This window comes from Centropristis striata, chromosome 18 (genome assembly GCF_030273125.1).
Source record: "Centropristis striata isolate RG_2023a ecotype Rhode Island chromosome 18, C.striata_1.0, whole genome shotgun sequence".
NCBI lineage: Eukaryota > Metazoa > Chordata > Actinopteri > Perciformes > Serranidae > Centropristis > Centropristis striata.
Window position 1 is genome coordinate 3244498 of NC_081534.1, and position 10216 is coordinate 3254713.

The following is a 10216-nucleotide window of genomic DNA, read 5'->3' on the forward strand; positions in this document are numbered from 1 at the left end:
TCGTTTTTTTAAAAACTCTCTTTTTATTTCAGTTAACGAAAATGTTTTTTCAATTCTAGTTTTCGTTATTTTGTTAGTTTTCGTTAACTATAATAACCTTGGTATTGTGTTGCTCAGACTGATTGAAAGGCTCTGATTGGACCTGCAGGCTGTCACTCAGCTTTGGAAGGTGGGGAGACAAAGTGACAGTGGTGTAAAGCTGCACATTGTGCAGTCTGTAGGGGTGACCCATTGACTGGCCCATACACACTACTATGGAGTGGCTTTGGATCGCTGTGGCAACATGTATGCTCACGTCGTGCTCTGTCAAAGGTAAGTGCTAGAACAAGCAGGAGGGCAGAGCACACGTGAGGCTGTGTGCCTACATTTATTGTTACAACAGCCTTTTTTTTCCCACAGATTGTTTATAACGTTATGATGTGATAACAAAAAAACATTTATGTAAGTAAAGAATGATGTGCCTTTTTTAAGGAAGCCTATTTTTGTGCTTTAAATGACTTGTACTGTTGTTTAATCGATAAACACATAAGAAGGACATTTGAAAAATTGTTGGAAATATTGATATATCTCTTTAAGGCAACGACTGGTGGTGGGAGTATGAGGAGGGGATCCGACACTACAGCAAGGAGGCCCTCAACAAGGTACTGTGTACACCTGGTTTTAGCGCTTCACAAAAGTGTAGTTATTGTTGGTCACTACAAGATAAACAGTTTTATTCTCATGGCAGAATATTTTGTTGGCTGATTTTAAATGTTTATCTTTTAGTTAAAGGCAGACAGGAGGACCACATGGCTTTGACAGATTTATATAAAAGACACAAAAATTGACTAAATTAATGTGTTGTTCAGATCCCTTAAGTAAAAATAATACCAGACTGAAAGTCAAGTCAAGTATAGTTTATTTGTCCCAACTTGGGCAATTTGTTTGCAGTCTAGGTGTATAAAATACATAAAAAACAATACAAGTAATCCACTACAAATAGGTAAAAGTACAAAAATTACTCGTTATGCAAATTGGCCCCACAGAGATTGTTTTCTATATTTCAAATATATTATAAGATTATTTGTACTGGTGCATTTTTGTAAGCAGCATTTTAAGTTTGTAAAGATAAAAAAAAATATCCAAGCACTTTAAATGTATGGGATGGGAGAAGTAACTAAAAGTAACTAAAGCTGGCAGCTAAATGTAGTGGAGTGGAAGTATTACATTACATTACTGACACTATGAGTATTTAACTGAAGAACATTTTGATGGGTGTAAAGTGTTCCCTTCACCTTCTTGGTGACATCATGGTGGCAAAATCTTTAAACAGGCGGACATATTAACCCCTGGCACAGTACTGGAAACAACTTGTGTGGTACTCCAGGATTTTACCATGATGACATGCACACATTTAATTTAATTTCACCTTTATTTATTCAGGGAGGGCCAATTGAGAGCAAGCTCTCATTTCCAATGGTGCCCTGATTACAGTACAAATACAATTTTAACACATTACACTACATATCCATAATAATATATACTCAACAGAAGCACAATAAATTCAATGAGTACATACACATTCAGAAATCATAAGATTAATAAGAATGTCTTTAAAATGATTAAAAGGAATCAGTGTATTCAACTGAAGCTGTGACAGTAAATTATTCCATTTAAAAGGAGCGAAATAAACAAAAGCGAATTTCCCAACCTCTGTTTTAACAGCAGGGATATTAAGAGCCAGTGGGTTATATGAACGAGTTGGATAGTTAAAAGATCTGAAGCTCAGTAGGCTCGATAAGTAGAATGGTAGTTTATTTAGTAGTGCCTTATAAATAAACAATATACAGTGTTGCTCCCTTCTTAGAGCCAGGGAAGTCCAACCAACATTGTGATAAAGGTGGCAGTGATGGGTCACACAGACAATACCAGCTTCAGTGTTGCAGCTGGTGACAATGGATAACCTACTTTTAAGAGGCATGTTCCCCAATGGGGTACACAAGTGACCATACCACATGAACCAGCAGGCATCCAGAGTATGCACACAATTAGCACCGCTGTATGAGACTAAAGACAGAGAGCAAGGCCGGGGTCAGGGGTCAGGGAGTGAAAAGATGATGTAGTTGCACAAAGTATCAACAATTAATAAATGAGAAATAAAGAAATGACTAGAAACCTTTTTGTGATGGGATTGCACCAGCTGTGAATCTGAAGTTTCATGACTGCATCTTGCACAATTATGACAAAATCTGTCCACAGTCCGCTCATGGCTATTTTTGGAGTTTTCTCAAATTATTCAGTATTCAGTTAGCAGACATTAAATGTTTTAGCTTTTGCCGCTCTGATTGTCTGCAGGCGTATCCTTCTACACTGGAAGTTGCCTAAACCCCCAGCAGAACAGTCTGACCTAATGTCATTCCTTAAATTAGAAAAAATCTAATTTTCACTCCGAGGGTCGACTGAGAAATTCTATACTCCATGGCAGCCTCTTATCTCATATTTCAATAATGTAGCTACAACTCCTAAGATGTAGGAGCGAACAACACTTTCTGTTTTGTTTTTTTTGTCCAGCTGTGCTCTTACATCAATATGAATGTACAAATGTAAGGTGGTTGATGAGATATTCTGTTTGAAAAGGAAAAACCGACTGGGGTGGGATAATGTTTTGTATGTTTTCTACTTGTTTATTTGTATGTTTGTTTATTTGAGGGGGGAAAAAAAATCACGCATCTATTTGTAAAGGTCATGTAACATGATGTGATGTGTTTCAATGAACAGATTTATAAAAAAATAATAATCTGTCCACAGATAGACAGACAGATAAGACATATAACACCAGGCAAAGTACTCATGTACTCTGCTACAATGAATATGTCCCGAACCAAATTTTGCCACGAGGACACGCATATTACATGCTGTTGCACCTGATAAAAATCAACATAGACAGGTTTCATCTCAAGGCTGTGTTCCTAAAGCAGTAGTTCTCAACCTTTTTGAGTCGCGACCCCCAATTTAACATGCATGTTGTCCGCGACCCCCGCTCACTGAACAGAATCTCACACGCACAGTTCAGATCATACAAAAAAGATACAAAATGACCAAAAAAAGTAAACAAAATGATCAAAAAAAGACACAAAATTACCAAAAACACACAAAATGACCAATAAAAGACACAAATTCACCAAAAAAGATACAAAATTCACCAAAAAAGACACAAAATGACCAAAAAAAGACACAAAATGATCAAAAAAGACACAAAATGACCAAAAAAGACATAAAATTAACATAAAGGACACAAAATGACCCCAAAAGACCCAAAATGACCAAAAAAGACACAAAATGACCAAAAAGACACAAAATGACCAATAAAAGACACAAATTCACCAAAAAAGATACAAAATGACCCAAAAAAGACACAAAATGACAAAAAAAAGAAACTAAATCACCAAAAAAAGACACAAAATGACTAAAAAAAGGAAACAAAATGACCAAAAAAGACACAAACTGCCCACAAAATGATAAAAAAAAGACACAAAATGATCAAAAGAGACACAAAATGGCCAAAAAAAAAGACATGAAATGACCAAAAAGACTAAAACACATTAACACATGAACACTTTAACACAGTGGAGACAGAGCTGACTTCCAAAATGATTTGGCGACCCCCAGAAATCATCTCAGGTTGAGAATAGCTGTCCTAAAGGACTGTTCCTATAGGACACATACAGTATTCAATCTGTATCTGAACAGAAGGAATTTCAAATGTTCTCCCCTGACAGTGATCTTCTGTTTCCTCCTCAGGAGTTTCCAGAGAAAACCCGACCGGTGAGCTTCAAACATCCTGTGTTCCAGTGCCCGGACATGAGTCCGTCTCCCTCTGTCCCCTCCTCAGGTCTGTCACGGTCCAATCCAAATCAGTGTCTTATTCAAGTTGAAACTTTTGATTCATTTCTTTTCTTTTCTCCTCTTTCTCTCCATCCACCCTTTGATCTAGTTGAGTTTGTGAAGGCGGCAGATATCAAAGTCATCGCTGCCCTCGGGGACTCACTGACAGTAGGTGTTAGTTGTTTTTTCTTCAGCTGTACTGGTAATATGAGCTTTATAATATGTAATTAATATCACGATGACTAAATGTTGCAGTGCCAGAGTAGTGAGCGTAGCCAGATTATTTTTCCTTACTGGTCTCAGCTTGGTGCTTTTATTTTTAAGCAAAAGCGTGATTGCCAGTTATCCGTTGTTTACAAGAATACAAGACCTCTTCAAAATGCAGTTAACCCTATAAAGCCAATTGCATCATATTTGATACACAAGTTTTTGAGACCTATACATCATAAGTGTGATATTTTTTTCCTGAAAAACCTGATGTATACATGTGTTGAAGAAAAAAAAACTGAGCAACAAATTGCACAAAAATACAAGATATAGCAAAATTTATATGCAGGTTCCACTGGTGGATCAGTCATTGCTGCGTGAAAACTTCATATCAGCAGATGTATGATGTTGTGTTATATGGAAAAAAATATTTTGCATGTTTGAGGAAAATGTTAAAAGGAAGTAAAGTCTTAAAAGGTAAAAAATGTTGGGTTTTATATGTTTTTGTTAGTTCAAGAACAAACGGTGAGCAACAAATTGCACAAAAAGAACTGATGTATCAAATATGATATAAATTAAAATCATATATGCCTATTGTTTTTAGATTTTTTTGTTAATTACCTGTCAGCAGGTTCAATAAACACTCCAGTTTAAAAAAAAAGGAGAATTTTCTGGCAATTATTTAGTGGTTCAGGCTTTATAGGGTTAACAATACCAAAGATACAGTGGTTGTCATTTTAGTGACAGTATCACCTTAAATAACAAACACACACACTGCAAAAACCAACTGACAAAAAATGAGAAATAAATATCTAGAATTAAGCAAATACATGCTTGAAACAAGTGAAATTATCTGCCAGTGCAGTAAGTAAGTTTTTCTTTATAAGAATTCTTTAACCCTATGAAGCCTGAACCGTGAAATAATTGCTAAAAATTTTAATTTTTTAAACTGGAGTGTTTATTGAACCTGCTGACAAACTGTAAAAAAAAAAAAATAGGTCTTTTGGTGCAATTTGTTGCTGGCAGTTTGTTTTTCTTGAACCAACAAAAACATATAAAACTTATATTTTTAACCAAATAAAACTTTGACTTTCTTTTTAACATTTTCCTCAAACATGCAAAATATTTTTTTCCATATAACACAACATCAAACATCTGACAGGAAGTTTTCATGCAGCAATGACAGATCCACCAGTGGAACCTGCAGCAAAATGACAAACATGGAGTAAAATGACCAAAAAAAGGAATAAAATGACCAAAATAGAACAAAATGGCAAAAAAAAAAAATGAGTAAAATGACAACAAAAAAGAGCAAAATGACAACAAAAAGAGTAAAATGACAACAAAAAAGAGTAATATGATGAAAAAGGAAGTCTGTTATTTTTGTGCAATTTGTTGCTGAATTTTTTTATATACATCAGGTTTTTCAGGAAATAAATATCACACTGATGATGTAGAGGTCTCAAAAACGTATCAAATATGAGTCACTTAAGTTAAATAAGTAAAAATATTTAGGCACTGGAAAAACCAATGATGTCTTAAAATAAGTCCAAATACACTTATTTCAAGCAGTTATAGCTTGATAAGCCCAACTGAAGCCAACCCATTGAGGCCTAAAACGCCTGTAAAACCTCTGGGCGATTTTAAAATAAGCCCCTAAAACCTGAAGTTTTTCTGGAAATTCAACAGCTTCTACTAAATAATAGATTTTTCAGCCTCTGTAGCAGATAGAAATGAAATTCAAAAAGTATTTGAGAGCTTATACAAATACTACAAAACGATGTATCCGCTTGTCAGGCTTCAATGGGTTAAAATAAGCCAGCAATACTTGAAACTAGCACGTTTTTTTCTCATTTCAGTATCTGTGGGTAGATACTGGTGGTAGAAAATGTTTTAGAAATAGCATTTAAACTACATGCAACTAAAACTCTCTATTGAAACCAATATTTTAGGTAAAAACTCACCAATTTCAACAGTTGAATAGATTGAAAAGCATGAAAAAGCTATTGATGTCAATACTAAAAAGAAGTCTTTACACAAGATTGAAATCCCTGTGAAGAGGTTATTCACTCTTTTTTGTTACAAAATGACACAAAATAAGCACATAAAGCTATGGTCAGTAGGTAAATCATACTCAAAACAAGATAGTTAAGTACGGAAGCCCTGAACCACAAGTGAAGAACATTTTTTTTGAGATCATATCTCGTTATTTCAAGATAATATCTCATTATTTCGAGATAATACACATATGTAAAAAAAAAAAATAAGAATTAAAAAAAAAAAAATCTTCCAAAATTTTTTTCAGATATTATCTCATTATAATTATAAAAAAAATATATATATTTTTTTAAATATATTTTTTTTTACATAGGTGTGTTATCTCAAAATAACGAGATATTATCTCGAAATAACGAGCTATGATCTCGAAATAAAAAAAAAATTCTTCACTTGCGGTTCAGGGCTTCCGTAGTTAAGATACTATTGCTAGACATAAGAAGAAAATACTTGGTAACCTTAATATTTTTTGCAGTCAAGATGTCTATATTTCCATAGGCTCCTGATCTTTTTTTCCTCAGATGTTGTTTTCCCCTTTCAGACAGGCATCGGCGCCAACGCCACCACTGTCCTGGGGATTCCTATTGAGTTTCGGCACGTTTCCTGGAGGTGACAGAAATAATGAGTGAAACCTGTAATGGATCTCTTGCTCAGATAATGACCCTGCTGTGAGGTCCTGCATGTAGACAGCATTCTGTATGATTAAAGGGATAGTTTGGATTTCCTGAAGAGGGCTTTTATGAGGTACTTAACCACAGTCAGAGTATAGAGGGAGGTCAGCGTGCCCCCAGTTTGGAGAAGCAGGCAGAAGGAAGCTGAGCAATGTACTGCTGTGCACGAAGGCAGCAGCAAAATCAACCTGGTCTCACAGAAATCCGTGAAATAGCCACGGATTTCGCTTAACTCAAAATCCGTGGAATAGCCACGGAATCGCTCAAATTTCTGTGAAACTGACACGGATTTCGCTACAATGCAAGTTAATGACAGTCATATCCCGTGGCTATTCCAACATACAAAGTGATTATGTACATTCACTGAGTGAATATTTAGAAAATAAAACATATATTTCTCGCTACAAATGTGACCAAAATCCATTTTTATGCAGAAACTAAGTCAAAATATTGATTTTTCACTAAAAATTAGAGAACTGTCCGCCATGTTTTCTGTTCTGACCGCTGGGACCTTGAAAGTCACGTGACTTGGAACAAACCAATAGCCACAGGATATGACTGTCATTAACTTGCATTGTAGCGAAATCCGTGTCAGTTTCACGGAAATTTGAGCGATTCCGTGGCTATTCCACGGATTTCTGTGAGACCAGGTTGGTAAATGGAGTGCACTTACTTAGCGCTTTTATCCAAAGCTCTTCACACACACATTCATACTGGTGTAAGGGGCTACCAGGGCACACTGGTGCCACCTGCCACCATTGGGAATTCATTCACACACCGATGAACGCAGCATCGGGAGCAATTTGGGGTTCAGTATCTTGCTCAAGGATTTTTCAACATGTAGGCTGTCATGGTCGGGGATCGAACCAGCAACCTTCCGATCAGAAGACGATCCGCTCTACCAACTGAAAAAAATTATTGTTTTTGTCAATGGAGTCTGGTGTCTTTGAAGAAAGCATAGAAAAGGGCTGTCTCATGGCAAGGTGAAGCTATGAAAATATTCCAAATGTAGCATAAATTTAAGCCGATATTGATTTTTTGGTAACACTTTCTATGAAGACTACATCTATAGTGCATTATGACTGCATTCATAAACACATATAAAGCTTCATGATGCACTATATCAACAGTTATAAATTTAGCTTATAATGACTTATAAATCCAAGTGTCTTCTGAGTGCTCTTGACTGGTTATAAACTACAGGCTGACTGATGAGGCTTATAATACATTACAACTACTCATACCCCTCTATACACACACCTCAACAATCAATTGTTATAAGGACTCATAGGATGCCATAAGTATAAATAAATGATCAATGTATGACTTATGATGCAGCATAGCTTCTTTTAAATGCATGAAAATGTGTTACACTTTACTTAACGCCAACAATGAAACATCATGATTAGCTATACTGCATTATAGATGCGTCTATATGAACCTCACTTTACTTAAAGCATACATTGATCATTTATTTATACTTATGGCATCCTATGAGTCCTTATAACAATTGATTGTTGAGGTGTGTGTATAGAGGGGTATGAGTAGTTGTAATGTATTATAAGCCTCATCAGTCAGCCTGTAGTTTATAACCAGTCAAGAGCACTCATAAGACACTTGGATTTATAAGTCATTATAAGCTATATTTATAACTGTTGATATAGTGCATCATGAAGCTTTATATGTGTTTATGAGTGCAGTCATAATGCATTATGATTGATTATAATGAGCATTATAATTCACTATGAATGCGCTCATAATGCACTAGAGATGTACTCTTCATAGAAAGTGTTGCCGATTTTTTTTTTTTTTGTATGTGACCAAAATATGCTTTGCTGCTTTTGCTGCAGCACATTGCTTAGCCTCTGTCCTGGTAATCCTCCCTGCCTTGGTAATACACTGAGCGTGGATAAGTACCTCATACACTCCCACTTAGAAAAAACCCTGAACTGCCCCTTTAAAATTCATGAGCACGTTTTTGTTATGTTAAATTCGTTCAAATATTTGTGTAGTTATGTCAGGGAGGGAATCTGCTGTTCATCCGATTAGCATTAATTATAAACAAGCATCATTAGTTTTGGTACTCATGCTTTTTTTATTCGTCTAACGTTTCTTCATCTTGCAGCATTGGAGGCTACGGGTCGTTTGAGGATGTCATTACTTTGGCAAGTAAGATGTTTTATCCCAGATATCGCTTGAAATTGCTGTTTAACATATATTTCATATAAACCATAGTCATCATCTTTACACATTTCTTTCCCCATCGTTCTTTTTAGACATCATCAAACTGTTCAATCCCAATCTGCTCGGTGCTGCTCCTGGCAAGACGGTTCATGGGATGCAGGCTCATATCAGTGAAACAGGCTTCAACCTGGCTGTGACTGGACACAACACCTTGTAATGACTCAGCAGTTTTCCATCTGCACAATGTGCACTGTAAAATATGTTTGGAGAAATTACAGTAAAACACTGTCAGATTGCATCAGAAATAGGTCGTAAATTAAACATTATACATCAAGGCAAGGCAAGTTTATTTGTATAGCACAATTCAACACAAAGTAATTCAAAGTGCTTTACATACACATTAACAGTGGTGGGAAGTAACTAAGTACATTTACTCAAGTACTGTACTTAAGTACAATTTTGAGTTACTTGTACTTTACTTGAGTATTTCCATTTTATGTAACTTTATACTTCTACTCCACTACATTTAGAGGAAAATATTGTACTTTTTACTCCACTACATTTAGCTGAGAGCTTTAGTTACTCTTCAGATTCAACATGAAAAAAATATTTAATATGATGACAAATTTATAAAACATAACAGTGTGTTCAGTAGTTAAAATTAGTCCTATCTGGACAACATTAAAATGCTACTTATATAAATGCATCAATACAAATAATCTTATATATCTTATATATCTTATAATCTATATATTTAGAACATATAAAACAATCTGAGTGGGTCCACTCTGCATAACGAGTACTTTTACTTTTGATACTTTAAGTACATTTTGGTGCTGATACTTTTGTACTTTTACTTCAGTATGTTTTGAATGCAGGACTTTTACTTGTAGTGGAGTAAATTCACAGTGTTTTATTAGTACTTTTACTTAAGTAAGGAATCCTAATACTTCTTCCACCACTGCACATTAAAAACAGCAAGACACAATTGAAAACAGTAAAAACAGTCAATTAAAACAGGGAAATGGAAATAAAAATACGATAAGATAAAATAAGATACAGCAGGATAAGAAAATAGATAAAATAATAAAAAGCACAATTCAAACATTGCGTAGTTAAAAAGTAAGGGCAGTAGAGTAGAGCAGATAAGTGTTAAAGTTAAGAGTACGCTGCAGTAAACAATAGTGTTTTTTTACATCACCGTAGTAGATACTTTTAATTACTGCAAATCAAAG